This window comes from Dipodomys spectabilis, unplaced genomic scaffold (genome assembly GCF_019054845.1).
Source record: "Dipodomys spectabilis isolate Male_0828 unplaced genomic scaffold, ASM1905484v1 ptg000066l, whole genome shotgun sequence".
NCBI lineage: Eukaryota > Metazoa > Chordata > Mammalia > Rodentia > Heteromyidae > Dipodomys > Dipodomys spectabilis.
This window is the reverse complement of record NW_024870743.1, coordinates 5,878,084-5,898,516: the sequence shown is the minus strand read 5'-3', so window position 1 is coordinate 5,898,516 and position 20,433 is coordinate 5,878,084. Positions and strand designations below refer to the sequence as shown.

At 50.6% G+C, this 20,433-nt stretch overlaps 1 protein-coding gene across 2 annotated transcripts in view; it reads right to left on the bottom strand.

The window, feature by feature from the left end:
• The window catches only part of Lpin1 (lipin 1), a 51,350-nt gene extending 44,352 nt beyond the window's left edge, over positions 1-6,998 (bottom strand). The window contains exon 1 of one of the 2 annotated variants that reach the window (XM_042680789.1): positions 6,889-6,998. The gene's annotated coding sequence lies outside the window, so the exon portion shown is untranslated. The remainder of the gene's footprint in view (positions 1-6,888) is intronic. The other variant, XM_042680787.1, reaches the window with a different exon arrangement.
• Between the last annotated feature and the right edge of the window lie 13,435 nt (positions 6,999-20,433).

Here is a 20,433-nt window from a genome sequence, read left to right as displayed (position 1 = left end):
GAGCTGCTAGCTGAACACTAAACCATACAACAGGCCAGAGGCCTAAGAGTGCTGAGCTATACCTGCAGACACATGGGCCAAGCTCCCCTAGCTGGTGCACTTTAAAACTCTAAGGGAGACACATGGATCCCTTCCCTCCACTGTGGATGGCAGTAGACCTTCTAGAACATTTGGGGTGCAAAGACCCAGCTTCCCTTCCAACCACAGCAGTTACTCCCCCTGCCAAGCTAATAAGTAACACACACACACACACACACACACACACACACAAAATATCACAACACACATTTTCCGTTTTCTGGTGGTACAGATTTAACCAACTTTACCCAGAAAAGAGGGGAAGAGATAGTAAAAAAAAAAAAAAAAAAAAAGTGGAGGAGCTGGCTCAAGTGGTAGAGCACCTTGCTAGAAGATCAAACCTCAGTCCTGCCAAAGAAAAATAGAAAAATAGAAATGCTGAGCTAGACTAAATGAGATCACAAGACTAAATCAGCTGGATGCAAACTCCCAAAAGTCACTTCCTTCCATTGCTTTTGAAGTAAAAGCAATTCAGCAGGCTCAAGGAAGCAGCTAGTGTGATTTACAGGAAGATAAGAAGCCGGAGAAAAACAGCCCAGACACTTCCCTTCTTGGCCTGCTAATCTTCTTACTGCCTGGTTTTTCTCTCCCTTGAGGACTTGTGACCCTGTAACCCGCAGTGGGGGCAGGGTGGGGGTGGTGGAGGCCTACTGTGGGTAGTAAAGAGAAAGTACTTTAAAACCTCAGGTCAACAGGAGAAGCTAAGACCTAAAGAGAAGAAAGCACTGAAATGCTTCCATTTCCTGGTGAACTGCTTTACTCCTCCTAGTTCACCCCACACCAGATCATCTTTAAATCCATTGCTTTTAAAGTCAAAGTTTGGCAGAAAAGGGGGGAAGGGGTGCCAGGAGGAGGGAAGATAAATAACCGGAAGCCAAAAGATTCCTAAAATCTCAGCTAAATCTCATGAGAACCTTTCAGCCAGACTGGGATCTCTAAGCTACACTGGAGATTCACAGAGAAATTCTGAGAGTACCACAGGTGGGCATGTGTGCACATGCATTTTCTCTCTCCTCTCTCTCTCTCTCTCTCTCATTGTAATGTGGCATCTTTGGGCTGACTTTGTGGAATGAGGTTATTACTTCCCATCAGATACCACTGGACACCCAAGTTCTTCCTAGAAAAAGGTGGGACTTGGGGCTGGGAAGGTGGCTCAGTGGTAGAGCGCTTGCCTTGCATGCCTGAGGCCCTGGGTTCGATTCCTCAGCACCACATAAGCAAAAAGAAAAAAGCCGGAAGTGGCGCTCTGGCTCAAATGGTAGAGGGCTAGCCTTGAGCTGAAGAGCTGAGGGACAGTGCCCAGGCCCAGAGTTCAGGCCCCCCCCCCAAAAAAAAGGTGGGACTTAAGCTGGCAGTTCCTGGAGTGCAGGAGAAAGGCAAGGCCCCACCCCTGGCAGGAGATGGTGCCCCCAATTAAGCCCACAACCAACTCCAGGCCTTTGGCAGAGGCTCAGAAGCCCTGGCCCTCCTCAGCCAGCTCCAGAAAGGACAGCACTGGGGAGTCAAAGCCAAGGAGCATGCTGACACCCTAGACAATTCTGCATTGTATCCAAAACCACCAGCAGCTTTCTCCTAGTTTCATGAGCGGCCAGGAAATGCTGCTTTCTGAGTGGGACTAGAGAAACAAACACATCTGCCCACTAACTCCTGTCTGAGGAGACCCTGGCCCCATGTGACAATCAAGGCCAGCCCAGGTAGAAAAGCCCACGAGACCCCCTCTTCAACCCACAGCCAGGCACAGTGACTCATCACTGCCATCCCAGGCTACATGGAAGGCGGAGATTCCAGGCCGGCTCACCAGACAGACTCCAGCTCTTCAGAGGGAATCTGGACCCCGTGGTGCATGCCTGTCATCCCAGCAATGGTACAGATCCTAAAGTAGGCAGACTGAGGCTCATACACACTCTCAGAAGGAAGCCCCAATCTCTAAACCACCAGAGAAAAAAAGGCCTGGAAATACAGCTCAAGTGGCAGAGCATCTGCCTGATAAGCAAGAGGTCCTGAGTTCAAATCCTAGCACCATTCCCCCAAAAGCTCCCTGAATAGAAACAAGTATATATCACAAGAAGTCAAAACTTGTATCATGTAATAATGACTTCCATACTGAACCAAATCCTGGGAGCTCCCCGCTGCGGCAGGCAGGAAGGGAACCCTTTGGGTCCATACCTGTGTTGCTCCCCCGGAAACCACTGAGCAGAAGAGGCAGAGACCTCGTGGGCTGGCAGGAGGCACTGGCCAGCTCCCCGGCACTGAGTTTTGCAAGAAGCAAGCCCAGGCCCTGAGTCCTCAGGCGCCCGCCAAGGGGCACAAAGGGCCTGGGCAGCAGGGCTGGTGACGAGGAAGACGCCGCGACCAGCCAGCTGAGGCCCGTGTCTTTGGGACAAGGACGGGCCTCTCCAGTGGCATGCAGTGTCCACGCTGGCAAGGACCCTGCCTCAGGGTGTCTGGCTCTTGCGACTTCTCTTCTGCATGGCACACCCTCCGGCACACCGGGCCACATCACCTGGGCAAGTGGACAGGGCTCAGAGGTGGCCAAGGCCACCTGTGGTTGGGTTCCAGGGCCTCCTCCCACTGCGCTCACAGCCTGGGTAGGTTACAACCTGTCTGCACCTCACTTCTGCTATCTGTAAAACAGGTGCCCACCACACAGGACCAGCGTGAGCCAGTACACATGATGTCCTTCACAAACTGCTTCCGTCAAGCCAGGGCCACGCGCTGGCCGTGTGCTGGCCATGTGGTCACAAAAGGCTCCAGACTAAAACTTAAGGTCCAAGTTAATCCAATGGATAGTAAAAGACAAATAATTACCCTTGGACATGATTAACTGAACAGCCCTCCTTTAACCAGAACTAAAGGAGGATGTCCTTAGGAGAGGGTCCCAATGGTTCTATAGCTATGTGTGTATGACCACACAAAATGATGCTTATTGAAAAGAACTCCAAGAAATGGAAACAAAGAGGTGGGAGGTTTTATTGTACTGCTTGCAGTTACATCTTTTTTCTTTGGTTTATTCCTTGTTGTCACTCTTTATTTCTGTACCCTTTGTCTTGAATATAAGTTTATCTGATTTGGGGAAGGGAAGGGGAATCACAGAAACACTGGGGCAAAGTGTGAACCAATGCAACAGTGACACTATGTTGGAAATGAACTGTACAACTTGGGCGGGAAGGGGAGTCGGGAGGGGAGAAAGTGGGAGAAATTGAGGGAGGGGGTAACACTGCTCAAAAAGAAATATATTCATGACCTGACTTAGGTAACTGTAACTCCTCTGTGATCACCTTTACAACAAAATTTAAATTTTAAAAAAATAAAGTTTAAGATAGTCTCTACCTGCACATTCTGCATAGATTTATGGTATTTAAATTATGCACGCCCAACAAGACAGAGGTGAGAAACAGGGCAGCCCTGGCGGGCACTGTGCATCCTGCTCTGAGCAAGGCTTCAGAAGCATCCCAATTCTGGAGGGGTGTCGGTGAATAAAATGCATATGGTGTTTGGGAGGGTTTATTGGGGAGGGGGTGTTGCTTGTCGTTGTTCGGGTTTTACAAGACAGGGTTTCATTATGTAGCCCAGGCTGGACTTGAACTTTTGATTCTTCCTGCTTCAGTCTCCTGAGTGCCAGGAGTTACAGGGGTGTCCATGTCCCAGCATGCCTATCTGAATGTGTGGTGTAAAAAAAGGCTGAGCCAGGTGCCTGTGGCTCACACCTGTAAGTCCTACTCAGGAGGCTGAGATCTAAGGATCATGGGAGGAAAGTCCATGAGACGCTCTGCAATCAACCACCAGAAAACCAGAAGATGGTAGAGCACTAGACTTGAGCAAAAATAACTCAGGGACACTGCCCAGGCCTGAGTTCAAGTCCCACGACTCTCTACCTGCCCCCTCTTTCTCTCTCTTACACACACACACACACACACACACACAGACTGCTCTGCAAACACAAAGAGCTACATGGCTTTTGTCAACATCTGGTCACATGTTATCTGTCTGGGGCTTTCAGTAAGAAAAACTCCCACATGGAAACCCTGCTGCTCTGCAGGGCAGATGGGTCCTTTGAAGGGTGCCCTGCGAAGAGGGTGATGCCCAATTGCTAGCCCAGCTCCCAGACCCCTAGAGGTCAATCTGGAGGTCATCAGACCATAACCCTGGAACCTCAGTCCAGACCTTGTGCACACGTGTGAATACACATACACACAAACACACAATCACAAAAGTCATACAAAATAATACCTGAAGACCAGCATGTTATATTTATTCTACTACTTTCTAGAACTTTCTGTTCTATGTCACTTATTTTAAAAATGCTTATCAGTCAATTACACTGATTTTTCTCTCCCTGGGTCACAAGCTGCTCTATGGAAAACACTGGCCCATACCTTTGACTTTCCCAAAATATTCTAGCCAGTGCAACACAACCAGCCCAGGCCAGTGTCAGCTGCGGCTTGGTTTGTCTACCGAAAAACATGGGGAGAACAAGGGAGACAGAAAGGCAAGAGGGGAGATGTTGGAGGAAGGGGCGACGCTCCTGACCCCTCATCTCCAGGATCAAGTATGGCTCCAAGGGGAAGCCGTTTCTACTCTACACTCTGGCTCAGAGCTGACAAGTGAACGCTTCACACAGCCTGCCATTAAGCCCTTGGGGACCACCTTCGCCTTCTCCCCTCTGCCCCGCCATGAGCCCCTTTCTGATTTGAAGTCTGTAGGTTTCTTGGCAAACGGATGAGATGGGGATTCCATAGAGGATAGAAAGTGTGACTCGGGCTTGCTGGGAACTCTCGCCCACAATGAGGAGGGCGGTGCCGCCCTTCCCAGCGTCCTGAGCTCCCAGGCCCCAGCCTGGCTAGCACTGACCAAGACCAAGTGCAAGCAGGTCAAACCAACAGTCTTGATGTCCCAGCTGCATCACTCCCTTCTGGGTCTTTCTCAAAATGTTCTAAGCCACAGCTTCTGGAGTGTATACACACACACACACACACACACACACACACACATGTGAACATGCCCATACACACATATAAGGCCTTACTGGAACAAGGGCCTGACCACTCTACCCTCCCAGCCCACTCCACTCCATGCCCTTACCCAGATCATTGCCTCTCATTTAGGTCCCTACAGACCTTGAACTCAGGAGAGAAAAGACAACAAGAAGAGCTGAGTCACAGAACAAGAGGGCAACAGGAGGCAGGCAGGGGTCAGATTCTATCAGGGGCCAGCATTGGTCAGGACTGCCCTAACCCCACCAAGCAAAAAACTCAAAAAGCCCTCCTGGCCGGCTCCAAGTCCCTCCTCAGAGTCCCTACTCATGGCTCGGAACAATTTGCTCCTCCTTTCACAAATGAGGAAATTGAGGCCCAGAGAACTGAAGCCTCTGGCCTGTCATCCAGTTGTAAGCGGTCAGCTGGACTATACAGCCAGGCCTCTCACTCGGCCAGAATGTCCTCTGCTGCTTCTTTTGCAATATCTGGCCATCTCCTGACCTTCCCTGCCTCTGGCCCCGTGTCCGCAGATCTGGCAGCAGGCAGGGCCCAAAGATTTCCTTCTGGTTCAGCCTGAAGGCACCCTGCCCTGTCCAGGGCAGGCTCACACCACCACCATCACCAGGGCCTCCACCTTGGTCCCCTGAACCCAACTTCCCACCCATGCAATGAGACTCAGCCACACTCCTTGCGGCCAGCTGCTTTTCCAAGTGCAGATGAAGTGGACAGCTGTCATCTGACCTTGCACAGGACAGGACTGCACAGCAGGGCAGCCCAGACAGGACCAAGCCCACTACTGGCTTCCACAACCCCGCACAGCCCCATACACAAACAAACAGGGACAAAGGCCAGAGGCAGCACTCCTGCAGAAACAATAATCCCTGTGACCACAAATCCAAACAAATCACCATCCATCCACACACTACCAACCTACACACCCTAAGTCCAACAGACCTTCCACCACCAAGGGGGGGGGGGGGGGGAGTCTATTTACTAGGTTACCAGTTACTACTAGTTACTAGTTATTGTGCACTCCACCGAGTTTCTCTCATTCATAACACCCCCCAAGGATAAACAGTAAATTTTCTAATCCTCACCACCTCACCAATCCCTGGTTTAAAAGACACTGACTTCTGCTACCCTGGGGGAAGACGCCGGTGTGGGCAACTCTCCCAGCCACGCGGGGCTAGTTGTTTTGGCCCGAGTTTCCTGCTTGGTGTTCAAATCTAAGGTGGCCATCTGTTTACTCCAATTACTGACCAGGCAGACCAGCAGCCAGCTGCCCGGGCATCCCTCCCCGACAAGGGCGCGCGGGCTCCGGACACCCCTGACCTGCCCCGCAGACACCCCTGTGCGGGGGGGGGGGGGGGGGGGGGGGGAGGGGAGCTGGGCGAGGGCTGACAGCCCCCCCACCCCCACCCCCACCCCCACCCCCCCACCAGGGCGCAGGGAAGGTGCGGGTGAGGGCCAGGCCCAGATCTGCCACCGGAGGACCAGGGTTCAGACCCCGGGTGACCTTAGGCCCCTAGGCCCCCTCCCCGGGCCTCGGCTTCCCCACTCCTGACTCTCGGGGGAAGTTGGGGGGGGTCGGCCCCTGCAGAGGGAGCGCCCACCCCGCCCGCCCGCGGCCCCGGGGCTCCGCCTTGGGCTCCGCCGTGGGAGGGGGCTCCGCTGCCGTCGGGGCGGGCCGGGCTATGCGGGGGGGGGGGGGGTCCGGGGCTCCCCGCGCCCCCCACGCCGGGGCCCGCCGGGTCCCAGCAGCCCCCGCGCGCTCCGGCAAGGCCCACAGGATGCTGGCCGGGCCTGCGGGCCTCCGGACCCGCCCTCCGCCTACCTCCTGGAAGCACTTCCCGGAGAGTGCGGTGGGGCCAGGCGCCGCCTCGACCCCGCAGCAACGCGGACTCCGCTCGGTGCGGCGCGGCGCTCCCGGCCGCCTTTGTAGGCAAACACGGCGCCAACCGCTGTCAGCGCGGCGCGGGCCGGGGGCGGGGCCGGGGCGGGCCGGGGGCGGGGCCGGGGCGGGGCCGGCCGGAGGGGCGGGGCCCGCGGGGTGGCGCCAGGGGGCCTCGGGAGGCGCCTCAGACGCGGCCGCTTTCAGCGCCGCCAAGACACAGGCCAAGGAGGTCCCCTTTGACTTAGAAGAAGCAGGCGCCCGTCCAGCGTTGGACGCCTCTCCTGCCTTAGCTTTCCCCTTTAGGTTATATGTCTGATTCTTTCTCCACACTGTTTTCTATTCCAGACAAGACATTCTATACGGATACCTTGGGAGCTAGGCAGGCATGCAGCACCCCTGGTAAGGGTCAGCCTGGTCATTGGCAGGGCTGGGGCGGTGGGTGGTAGAAGAGTTAATGGGATCTGATCGATGTTTTCATCCTTCTTCTTGTTCAAGGATCTTGGCACAACCTTGACCTGTGACCTTTCTGACACCCACCCTCAATCTCGACCCCAAGTGCAGCCCTGTTGACCATTTTGTTACTTGCAGTTAGTTTCTCCCTCTTAGTCCACTCTTATCCCAATGATCAGAGGGGGCCCCTGGACCCTGTTAGCTTATACTGTGCAGTAGGGGGGCAGATAATGCCCAAAGGTTTAAATAAGACTGACATCAGATTGTCATCAAATTGAGACCCTGTATGGCAAGAAGCCCCAAGGCATACAAAGATACAGAGCTTTCTGGAGCAACAAGACTGCCAAGTGCCAAGGTCCTGAGGCAGGCTGCTGGAGTGATTGCAGGATCTCATAGGCCAAAACAGGGGGTAAGGTTATTATTGCTCATGTCATTCCTAGAAGCGTTTGAAGCCTGAGCACTGGATATGGAAAATGGACGACAGGAGTGGACAGGAGCAGAGCAGACAGGAGACACTGAGGGACAGGAGGGGGAGAGAACAGATGGGGGTCAGACTGTGAGGAGTATGTTTGCTCCAAGGGAAGTGGAAAGTCAGGATAATATTAGAAGCAGGCATCAGGAAGATTGTTGTTTAAAGCCAGCCCCGGCAAAAGGTTCTCAGACCTCATGTCAACTCCAAAGGCTAGGTACAGTGGTACATGCCTGTTATCCCAGGCATGTGGAAAATAAGTGAGCTAAGGTCTAGGCTGGATCAGGAAAAAGACCCTATTTCAAAAGTAACCCAGACACCAGTGGCTCACACCTGTAATCGTAGCTACTCAGGAGGCTGAGATCAGAGGATCGCAGTTCCAAGCTAGAAGTTCTCCTGAGTATGAAAGTCCATGAGATCTTATCTCCAATTAACCATCAGAAAACCAGAAGTGGCTAGCCTAAAAAAAACTCAAGCCTTGCCAGCCTTGAGCCTGAGTTCAAGCCCCATGATGGACAAAAAAGAAAAACAGTAAAACAGACTAGAGATGTGGATCAAACAGTAAAGCACCTGCTTAGCAAGCACAAGGCCTGGAGATCAAACTCCAATACACACAAAAACATCTGGCCCTGAAGATTCAATGGAGGAGGTCAGGTCTGGCTGGCTCCAGTAGCAGCTTGGAGCGGCTGCCTGGCGAGGTTTTCCAGGTTGATAAGACCCCTGGGCTATGGCCAGGGTGGACAGCTAGAGCAATTCCTGAGCAGACAGAAGGACTGTATCTGCCACAAATGAAGGAAACTTCAGGGCCCACGAAAGCAGCCCCCAGTTCCCCCGTCCCACATGTGAGCTCTCTAGGAAGCAGGTCCTACTTCCTTCAAGGGAAGCCTTTTAAAAACAGCTATCTTCCATGTGTCAAGTTTGGAGACGAGCGGCTTAGAAATGTAAGCTGGACAGGTGAAGCCTGGGGCTGGAGCAGGCTGGCAGGCCCCCAAGCAGACTTTGGTTAGCCAACAGCTGGATTCAGAGCCAGTTAGAGACAGCTTTGCTGGAATTTCCAGGCATTTCCAGGAAGGCCAAGCACGCCAGATGACGTCTTTACAAATGCACCACAAGAAGAAAACGTGTGTTGGGTCATCTTGTACACCCGGGTTGTAAAGTGAATTGGATCCTGACCTTGTGCCTCCTGGAGGCCCCCTGGCAGGGCCCTGAGCTGTGTTGTCAGCAACCTAGCCAGTGACAGCGCTGTGACTCACCTCAGGGCTGAGGTGATCCCCTGGGCCAATCCCAGACCTGGCAGTGTTCAGTCCCCCTCTCGGAAGAGGGAAATAACCCCAGGGCTGAGTAAACTAGAGGAAGGAGGAACTCAACCTGCACCAAACAACCAAGCATCCTGGATTCTAGAGACTCAGTTTCACAATCTGGGAAGTGGAGAGCCAAGGTGTAAAACAGGTCTTGGGTGCCAGACCAGCTGACTTTCAAAGTCTAAACCGGAGCTCATTGAGGAATGGGCCTTGCTGACAGTCTGGTCATCGTGAACAAAGTGTGCCCCTCAGGCTGCCGCATCCCTCTGAAGAAGGGCCCAGAGATGATGCTGGTAGCTCACACCTGTAATCCTAGCTCAGAAAGCTGAGATCTGAGGATTAAGGTTGGAAGCCAGCCCAGGCAGAAAAGTCTGCAAGACTCTTATCTCCAATAAACCACCAAAAAAAAAAAAAAAAAAACTAGAAGTGAAACTGTGGCTCACGTGGTAAAGCAGCAGCCTTAAGCAAAAAATAAAATAAAATAAAAAGCTAAGGGACAGCACTCAGCCCTGAGTTCAAGCCCCAGGATTAACATCAGAGAGCACTAGCATCCACACATCTGTATGTTATCTATCATTTCCATGGAAGACAAGACTTCTGTCTTATTAAGAATTGCTCCACCATGCACGTGGACAGGAGAAACTGCTCCGTTGTTTCTCAGGATTCCAGGAAGGAATTGCTTGCTATACAGATAAGGGTGAAGGGCCACCTCTTCTAACTGGAAACCTAGCCTTCTTGCCTTCAGCAGGAGACAACTGTGGTTATGGTCCAAGAATTGGAGAATGGTCACAGTTGAAGGACCGGCCCCCGCCCTGATTTCCCAGGTGCACAGAGATGTCAGGCAAGCCACCAAAGATAGGCACAGACTGCCTGACGCAGGCAGGGAAATCCACCTGAGCCTGGCCGTAAACGTCCCATTGTGGGCCCAACCGAAAAGCCCCCACCTGCCTAGACCCAATGGCATTTTCATTGACCTCTGCCTCCTTGCTCAGACCTCATAAACACCCAACTCCTGTCCCAAGCCCGGGAAGGCTGTGCCCCTCGCCGCTCTGTCTTAATGATCAGTCCTCTCCTGGAAGATGGAGTCCAGCCTGTTTCCTTCCTTTCTCCTCCATTTCCCTAACAACAGTTATCATTGATAACGATGGTTGTCCCAAGAATGCTAGAATTTTCCAAATCAACCACTGCACAACTATAGCACTCCTCTCTCTGCCTGCCCCCCTCAAGATGCCAGGGCTAAGGTGGGTGAGGACTGTGTTTGGGGGGAGGGGCTCCCTCAAGTCCCATAAGAAACAAAACATCCCCCCCCCACCTCCCCTCTGAGTCCCTGGTTCAACAAGTAGCATTCATGGACACGTCTCTTCAGTGCCAAGAAACAGCTAGCCAGCTAGGACGCCAACAAGAGTTTAGAAAGGAAGAAACTTTAAAAGTTAAAACAGCTGGGTACCAGTGTTTCATGCCTATAATCCTAACTACTCAGGAGGCTGAGATCTGAGGATCAAGGTTCAAAGCCATCCCAGGTAAGGGAGTCAGGAGACTCTCATCTCCAGTTAACCACCAACAAGCTGGAAGTGGAGTTGTGGCTCAAGTGGTAGAGCACTAACCTCAAGTGGTAGAGCAGAAAATGCTAACAGAGAGGGCATAGGCCCTAAATTCAAGCCCCATTACAGGCACAAAAAGAAAAAAAATTTAAAGGCAGCTGGGCATCAGTGGCTCACACCTAAAACCCTAGCTTCACAGAAGGCTGAGACCTGGAAGAGTTCAAAGCCAGCCAGTGCAAAAAAGTCCTCCAGATTGAAAGCTGGTCAGGAGGCATGGCTCAAGTGGCAGAGCACTAACCTCATAAACAAGAAAACAGAAGAAACTTGAGGCTCTGAACCTATGCCCTGGTCCCCATGGCACCAGTTAGTCCAACAGAGACCCAGAGAGGTGACCATGATAAAAAAAAAAAAAAAAAACAGGGTAGCAGTCACAATCAGATTCCATTTTACCATAAGCCGGATGCTACGCACACTGCCAACCTGCAAGGTCAATATTGTTGAACAACCCATGTTGTGGAATAAAACCAAACCAAAGTACAGAGAGGTGACTGAAAACACACAGCTGGTTAGCAGAAACAGCTCATACAGCACATGTGTGCACCAGCATACACAACACACACACACACACACACACACACACACACACACACACACACACACGCTTTATAGACCAGGGTGCCCCTCTGACCCTCTGAGTGACCTCTCTAGGGGGCGTTCTCAGCTGGAAATCTGTCTTCTCAGTGGAGCCCAGCAGTTTGGTTTTCTGTTCAAGGGAGTCCTGTGTGATTCTCTGGCCTGTGAGCAGTGATTTCCTGGTGACATTTGTCACCCTGTGTCCTGAAGACTTCCTTGCCCAGCCACGAGATCCCCCATCCAGCCCGTGGTGGCCATTCCCGGTCTCCACATCCCATCATGACATCTCTCATCTGGCTCTTTCTGTGTATACTCTCTTGGTTCTGTTTCTCGGGAGATAGATCCTTGGCTTGGGGTGGATGGGGGGCCTGGGGGGGGAGAGATGAGAGGGTTGCCCTAGCTTGGAGGGGCGGGGGCTTGCTGAGGAATAAAAGTGGTTTCCGGTAAGAAGACACAGCATCCTGGTAGCAGATAGTGAGGCTCCCTAGCCAGTCCCGGGGTCACTGTCAGGTTCAGCTGATCTACTTTGGTATGGCCTAGATAACAAGACTAGCTCTGAGGAAACAAGGAGACAATAGAGACTCATCTAATTTGCCAACAATGTAGATCTCTTACCACGAACAATTCCTACTTACAGCCATTTACGGTAATGACTGCTTGTTGTCTGGGCCTCATTCAATGATGGGGAGAAAGGCGAGGCTGCAAGCCAGGAGCTGGTGGCGCACACCTATAACCCTGCTTACTCAGGAGGCTAAGATCTCCAGGAGCCATCAGCAGACTGGAGGTTCCTCAAAAAACTAAACATAGACCTTCCCTACCACCCAGCCATACCACTCCTGGGCATCTACCCTGAACTTCACAAGCTCAGGCACCAGAAAGTCATGAATCTAGGCATTCATGCCCAGGAGGATAGTCTTACGGGTGGAACACAAAGTCGCAATGTCTCTGTGCCTCTGATCATATAAAATACATATCAAAATAAACTGCAGGAAATGGAAACCAAAGGGTTTTTTTTTCTTTTTCCTTTCTTTTTTTGTCTTGTTCATTTTTCTGTCTTTGGGGGACCAGGGGAGCATAAAAGCAGTGGCAGTACGCAGTTGAAAATTGACTATACAACTTGTGGGTGGAGACAGGAGGGGAAAACTGGAGAGAACAAATGGAGGAGCGACATTGTCCAAAGCAAAATGTACTCATTGCCTGACTTACGAAACGGTAACCCCTCTGTACATCACCTTTCAAATAACAATAAAAAATTAAGGAATAATCCAGGTTTGGAGTGAGCTCTGACACAAAAAGACCTGAGACTCTTACCTCCAATTAATCACCAAAAAGTCAGAAGTGACAGTGTGGCTCAAATAGTAAGGCATCTGCCTTGAGCGGAAAAAGCTAACAGCACCCAGGCCCTGAGTTCAAGCCCCAATATAGCCCAAAACAAAAAGATGACATTGCAAGAAGTTCATGGGAAGCTCAGAAAGCTGTCTGGGCACCAGTGAACTAGCTACAAAGGTCCTTAAAAGACACTGGCTGCGTAGAAAAGATAACGGTGACTTCCTAGATTTTAATTTTTTATATACTTACTAGTGCTCTTTATTATTATTGTTATTGTTGTTGTTGTTATTGTTATTATTATAAAGATGATGTACAGAGAAATTACAGTTTCTTTCTTTCTTTCTTTGGGTCGTGGGGCTTGAACTCTGGGCGTGAACACTGCCCCTGCTCTACTCTCTGCAGCTCAAGGCGTGCGCTCCACCACGCGAGCCACTGCGCCACTTCCAGAAATTATAGTTTCATAAGTCAGGTAATGAATACATTTCTTTTTGTTGTTGGTGGTGGTAGTTTGTGGGGCTTGAACTCAGGACTGGGTGCTGTCCCTGAGCTTTTTCACTCAAGGCTAACACTCTGCCACTTTGAGTTGTTGTTCCTCTTCTGGTTTTCTGGTGGTTAATTTGGAGATATGAGTCTCATGGGCTTTCCTGCCTAAGCTGGCTTCAAACCTTGATCCTTGGATCCTCTTCTTAGTAGCTAGGATTACAGGCATGAGCCACCTATGTCCAGCATGAATATAGTTCTTTCTGGACAATGTCAATGTTTTCTTTGCTCTCTCCTAGTTTTTCCTTCCCATCCACACCTGCAGAGTTCCTGGATTTTAGCACATATTCCTTTGTACTTAGGAAAGCTACATTTTTCTTTATCCCAAAGTATTCATTAATATCATAGATTAGTGAAACATAGACCCAAAAGAGTTTCACAGAGCTAAAAGATCATTACCCTGCCCTGAAATTGTGAGAACACTATATTTTGCTTCTTGCCTTTATCTATATCCTTCCTTTCCTGCTATCTTGTCAAAGAAGCCAGGCAGGTGAGGCACAAATGTGTGCCTCAAATAGAAATTAAAAAAAAAAAAAAAAACTTAGGCCAGGCACTAGTGCTCACGCATGTAATCCTACTTACTCAAGAGGTTGAGAGCTGAGGACTCTGGCTGAAGACAGCCCAAGCAGGAAAGTCCATGAGACTATTTGCAATTAACCACCAAAAAGCTGGAAGTGGAGCTGAAGTGGTAAAGCACTGGCCTTGGAGGACGGCGTGGGGGGGGGGGGGAGTACTTCAGGGACAGTGCCAGGCACTGAGTTTAAGCCTCTAGACCAACACCCACACCCCCCCCCACACACACACACACAACTGTGTACAACTACTTAAAGATAAATCAGTAAATAAATACAGTGCAATGAATAGGGATAGATGTCATTTAAAAATATCAGACACAGCCAAGCACCAGGGGCTGACATCCAGTTGGTAATTCTGAGCTACTGTCAGGAAAGTATAGGAAGAACTAAGCAAATCAAATAGCGAGTAAGAGCAAGGTTTCTTTCTGGAGAGAAATTACAGGTAAGGAAAAAGAGAAGGTTAGACTGTACCTGAGTCTGAACTGGAGTTAGATATAAACTTGTGCTCCACTGCTTCAATAATGGCAGATGCTGGACAATGGGTGGGAAGCAGCGCTGTGTACACGTGTGGTTACTGCAAGCCCACGCGTTTCCCGGCTCTGGCCACTGAGAGGAACCAGAAACGCTGGCAACACCCAGACCATGTGCACCGAGCTGCCAGCTCATGGTTTCTAAATATGACTTTCCAATGAAAGGAGGCGAGGCCCATTGGAGAACTGATTTCATGGCTACAACAGGTGGCGTCAGAAGGCAAAAAGGTGCAAAAAAATAGAAGGAGGAAGGGACAAATGAATGAACAAATAAAGGAATGAAGAAGGAAAAAATGGAGAAAGAAAAGGAAAAGGATGTTCAAAGAGCACAGCCTTGCAAGGCTTCCTAATGGCCAAAGCTGGAAGCTGTTCTACAAAATAAATAGCAATGCCGCTAAACTACAATCTCAGTAATGTGAAAACCCATGAATCTATACTTACATTTAAAAATAGCTACAAGACAGGTGCCAGTGGCTCATGCCTGTAATCCTAGCTACTCAGGAGACTGAGAGCTGAGGATCACAGTTCAAAGGCCAGCCAGGGCAGGAAAGTCCTTGAGACTCTTACCTCCAATTGACCACCAAAAACCTGGAAGTAGAGCTGTGGATCAAGTGGTAGAGCACTAACCTTGAGCACAAAAGGAAGGCCCTGAGTTCAAGCCCCAGGACCAGCATCAAAATAATAACAATAACTGTCTAGAGAAATGAATCATGAAGACACAGCTCTTCCTTAAAGAGGAATTCCAATCAAGGTGGCAAGAATGGAGGAAAGAAAATGCCCAATAGAAAGCAATCCTTAAGAGGGTGAAAATCAGAGAACCAGGGCGTCTACACAGTTTAAAAACACATCTGGGGTGGGGGGTGGGGAGGAGATAGGAAGGGAAAACAAAGGAGGCGGCAACAATGCTTGATAAGAAGTGTACTCATTATCTTGCCCATGTAATCGTAACCCCTCTGTACAGTATTTTCACAATTAAAAAAAAAATCTTCCAGCCAGGCACCGGTGGCTCATGCCTGTCATCCTAGCTGCTCAGGAGGCTGAGATCTGAGGATCAGGGTTCAAGGCCAGCCCGGGCAGAAAAGTCCATGATACTCTTATCTCCAATAAACCACCAGAAAACCAGAAGTGGCCATGTGGCTCAAGCAGTAGAGCTTGCCTTGAGCTGAAGAGCACAGGGACAGCGCCCAGGCCCAGAGTTCAAGCCCCACAACCGACAAAAAAAAAAAAAAATCTTCCAAATGTTTAGTAATCACAAAGGGAAAGTGGAGGGGGTTTCCTGGAAGACAGCTCCAGGTAAGCACATGATCTGGGTGAACATTCTAGACTGGCAGGCATAATCACGACCTGGGCACCAGCCTCGGCTCTCCTCCCAGTGTCAACCTCCATCTAATTATGATAAGAGCACCCAAAACCCCCAAAAAGAGCTACACCTTCTAGTAGCCACTATTCAAAAGCGTCAAGATCAGAAAAGGAGAGAAGCAGACTGTCACACACCAGAGGACACCCGAGGCTATGGATCCTGGCATGGATCCCAGCAGAGGGAGAATACATTAGTCAGAAAAGTGATGAAATCAGAATAACTTCTGTAGCTTAAAAGAAACCACCACAGTCAAACTGCTTCAACCTTGACACATTTGCTTAAGAGCCCCCGGACATGCTGGTGGAGGAGCTGGGGTGGAGGAAAGGGGCCCTGAGGGACTCAGAATATAGCCAATGGGGCCGGCCCAGACTGGAGAGGAGGGATGCCCCCAGGACCAATAGAAATGAGCACGAGTGAGTGGGGCGGGGCTGGAGACAGCCCTAGGGATTCGTGGTGCAGGTTGTGGACAGCACTGCAGGTCTGTTGAATCCCCTGCAGGCCAGGATGCAGTTGACCTCTGCGGCGCGTCCCGTGGGAGCAAGGGCCACTTCTCCCCTAAATGCTTTTTTGGATTTAGAGCAGATTCTTCCTTTCTTTCCACATCCAGTCATAAAAGCAGGGCAAGGAGGGAAGAAGCTAGTGATGGTAGGTGTGTGACCCTGCCAGGCCCCCCAGCTAGGATGTCACATCATCACGGGTCACGTGGTGGGACTGACAGCAGCCCTGTCCCCACCCAGAAATCAGAGCTAGCAGAAAGTCCATTTAGAATCCCAGAGGAACCCCAGAATATAAACCCTGCTGCTGGGGACCAGAGTGGCGTTCAGGCTTGTCACCAGCGGCTTACAGGTGAATCCGCTCTGTGGAATTTGAAAAGGGAAAGAGAAGAAAGCCAGGGAAAGGGCTGAGCCACACTGGGGCGAAGCCCACAATGGGGAGGAAACAGGAGGAAGAAGTAACCCCACCCAGACTTCACCTGCTTCAAAGCTGCGGGCTGCTCTTCTGGGGTCCTGGTTTGGGAATCCAAGCACCTTTCCCTACTGTAGCCTGCCGTCCTTCTAACAGGAATGGTTCCCAGGAGATTCCTGCTAGGCTCCAACTTGGAGAACTCCCTGAAAATACACTGGGTGTTACGGGGCTGGTCCCCACACCCGAGCAGCCGCTCTGCTGCCTACCCCACGTTAACTGATTGGACGATCGGATACATCAGAATCTTATGACTAGGGACCATACTTTATCATTCTTCAAAGAATCCCTTGAGCAGGTGCCAGTGACTGCCGGAAGTGAAGGCACCGTCACATTACAGGGCTCCGGTTCTCCTACGTGCCGGTCACTGGGTGGCCTCTTGCAGAAGCAGCCAGTGTGAGGAAGGCTTGGCATTTGGCCCTGGAGGGCTATGGCGGCCTGGGTCTCCTCCACCCTCCCCGAAGCCGTGCACCTGAGCTGCCAGAAGAAAGTCCGTCTCTCACATTTGAAGGGCAAGCGGTGAGGACCCCATTCGGCTCCCATTGATTTCGCAGGAAGGTCCCTGATGGTGGTTCGCTCTGGTCTCTGGCTATCCGCTTCCTTCCAGTTCTCTGGGTCTTAGCAAGCTAGGCCACCCCTCTGTAGCTATGACCAGGTCTGGCATGACTGGCTCTCCCAGCCTTGCCCCCCAGCCTCCCCTCCCCTCCCATCGTCCCCCCTTCTCCCCTTCCCTACTCCAGTGCCTGTTGCTCAGGCTCCACAAGAAGCTCACTGGACGGGGTGGCAGGATTGTGATGTCCTCACTGCTGTTGTGACATCAACACCTGCTGCTGCTCAGAGGAAGATAAGAGGTGGACGGAGGGCTGGGCGAGGGCTTAAGGGACCAGCTGTGGGCTGGCCAGCGCCGAAGGTGGAGAGAGAGAGAGCTGGGAGTGTGGTAGGACCGAATCCTCCATGAGCTCAGAAGCTGCTGGAATTGCAAGCACGTGGGAAGGACTCTTCCTCCAAAAGGTATACCCCAAAATGTGGAGAGAGGAAATAACTCTCCGTTCTTGGTAAAGCATGGTAATGTGGTGATGTCTACTGAGTCTCATGTTGAGATCCCTCTGGTGGATGTCACGAATAACAAAGGTACCAGTTCCCAGCAATGGGCGCTCCATAGGGAATCTTAGAAACGACTGAAGCAACTGGCTGTCCGTGGCTCAAGCCTGTAATCCTAGCTACTTGGGAGGCTGGGAATAGGAGGATCGGGATTCAAGGCCAGCAAAGGCAAAAAAGTTGACAAGACTCCCATCTCAATCCATAACTGGGCATGATGGTCTATGCCTGTCATCCTGTGTCTCATGGAATATGGAGCTCAGGACTGTAGTTGCAGACCAGTCGGGCAGACAAGTCCATGAAATATATCTCAAGAGGCTGGATGGGGTGGCACGTGCCTGTCACCCCCGCCACATTGGGAAGCCTAAAATAATGGATTGACATCTGGTTTTGTGCCCAGGCAGGAAGCGAAACCCTATCTCAAAAATCACCAATATAGCCTGGCTCCAATGGCTCACACCTGTAATCCTAGCTACTCAGGAGGCTGAGATCTGAGGATCATGGTTCAAAGCCAGCCTGGGCAGGAAAGTCTGTGAAACTTTTATCTCCAATAAACCACAAGAAAACCGGAAGTGGCACTGTGGTTCAAGCAGTAGAGAGCTCACCTTGAGCTGAAGAGCTCAGGGACAGTACGCAGGCCCAGAGTTCAAGCCCCCAGACCAACAAAAAAAATCACCAATACAAAAAGAAGGCTGAAGGTTGGCTTGGCTTAGAGCACTTGACTAGCAAGAGTGAGGTCCTGAGTTCAAACCCCAGTACCAAAAGAAAGAGGAGGAGGAGGACGAGGAGGAGGACGAGGAGGAGGAGGAAAAAGAAATGCCTAGAGCAGAGAGGAAAGTGAATGATAGGACTCAATTACTGAATTATTGTCTAATCAATTCAAACTCTAGGAGTCTTTTTTTTATTTTTTTATTTTTGTCAGTCGTTGGGCTTGAACTCTAAGCTGGGCGCTGTCCCTCAGCTCTTCAGCTCAAGGCAAACACTCTACCACTTGAGCCATAGCACCACTTCTGGTTTTCTGGTGGTTAATTGGAGATAAGAGTCTGGTGGACTTTCCTTGCCTGGGCTGGCTTTGAACCATGATCCTCAGATCTCAGCCTCCTGAGTCACTAGAATGACAGGCTTGAGCCACTGACACCCGGCTAAACTAGGAGACTTTAAACAGCTGTGAAATGGAAAGTTACAGAACTGCCAGAATGGACTTGTTTAATAAAATATGATAGTATACTGCTGCACAGCCTCAGAAGGGTGCCTGGGGCGGCACCAGGACCCAAACTTTGCAGTGAGTATCAAGGCACGCCTCAGGTGCCTCTGTTTGTCTTCATGAGGATGTCTAGGACCACCATGGGTTTGCTTCTCCTCAGCAGTTTCCTTTGGGGTGATCATCTGACCAGCAGCACATGGCTGGTCTAGCATCCTCTCTGATAACTGAGTCCAATCTGTCTTGGTTTTACAGGCATGCGAGACCTGCCTGTGCCTTCTTAGATCACCTTTGGATGGTGCTTCCGACCCTGACACAAAAGTCCAGTTGGAAGTTGGTCTAGAGAGCCATTTTCTTTGGTGTCTGGTTCATAGTGCTTTGAATAGATGGGAGATTTGTATAGACTGCAGGGCCTAGAAAGCACGTGCAGGCAGATGCTTCCAGCAAGAGCTGGGCATGTGAACATAGCTGTGCTGTCTTATTGTGCAACGGGGCCTTGTTAGTAAGTCATGTGCAAGTCTAGCCCATTCAGTCCCCCTGTGAATGTGTCTATGTATTCACTCCATACCAGCCTCTTATACAGCCCCCAATTGTGTCCATCCTCAGTACCAAAACTGGAAGGCTGAGAAATATTCATTTGCTTCTGAGATCATGCTTTGCATCCTCAGAAGTGATTGAAGAGAGCTCAAAAGTCTGTCCAGGTAGGTCCCTTCTTCCTGCTAAACCTCACTGTTATACTTCTTTATTCCAAGTAAAATGTGCCATTTATCTGCACAGTTACCATAAAGATCTCCATGTATTGTACTGTAAGTAAAGATATACTCATATATAAATGAATACATCAGAATAAATGAACACATCTGGCCCAAGTAGCTCACGCCTTTATAATCCTAGCTACTCAGATGGCTAAGATCTATGGATCCAGTTGAAAGCTAACACAGGCAGGTGAGTCCATGAGATTCTCAGCTCCAATTAACCATTTAAAAAGCCAGAAGTGGAGCTGTGGTTCAAGTGGTGGAGCACTAACCTTGAGCTATGCCCCCTGCCTCCCTGCCTTGGAGATACTGAAGATCTGGAGGTTTCCCAGCATCTGGGGAAACCTTAGTTCAGGGTTTGCTGTTCACCGATAAACAAATGTCCTGGACATCTCTACAGAACCTAGGAAGTCACTGGACAGAAAATGACCAATCTGTATAGTCCCAGATTCTAATTAAATGCTTTATTGTTAGACCTGACAGTGCTGGCAGCTGTCAACAATCATGACACAGTGATTCAGGCTCAAACATAAATAAAGAGCAATTTTTTGTGAGAGGCACACAGCGCCATTCTGAAGAGGAGCATGTGACTGCACCCACCTCGCGCGGGCCCTTACGCTCACAATGCTCACCAGGCAGAACACCGTGGCAGGGCAGCGGGTGGGGTAGAGCTGAGGAGGACACACTCATTTTCCCTTCAAATTTCAAGGACACTTCTGCATTTAAAAACCCACCGAAAT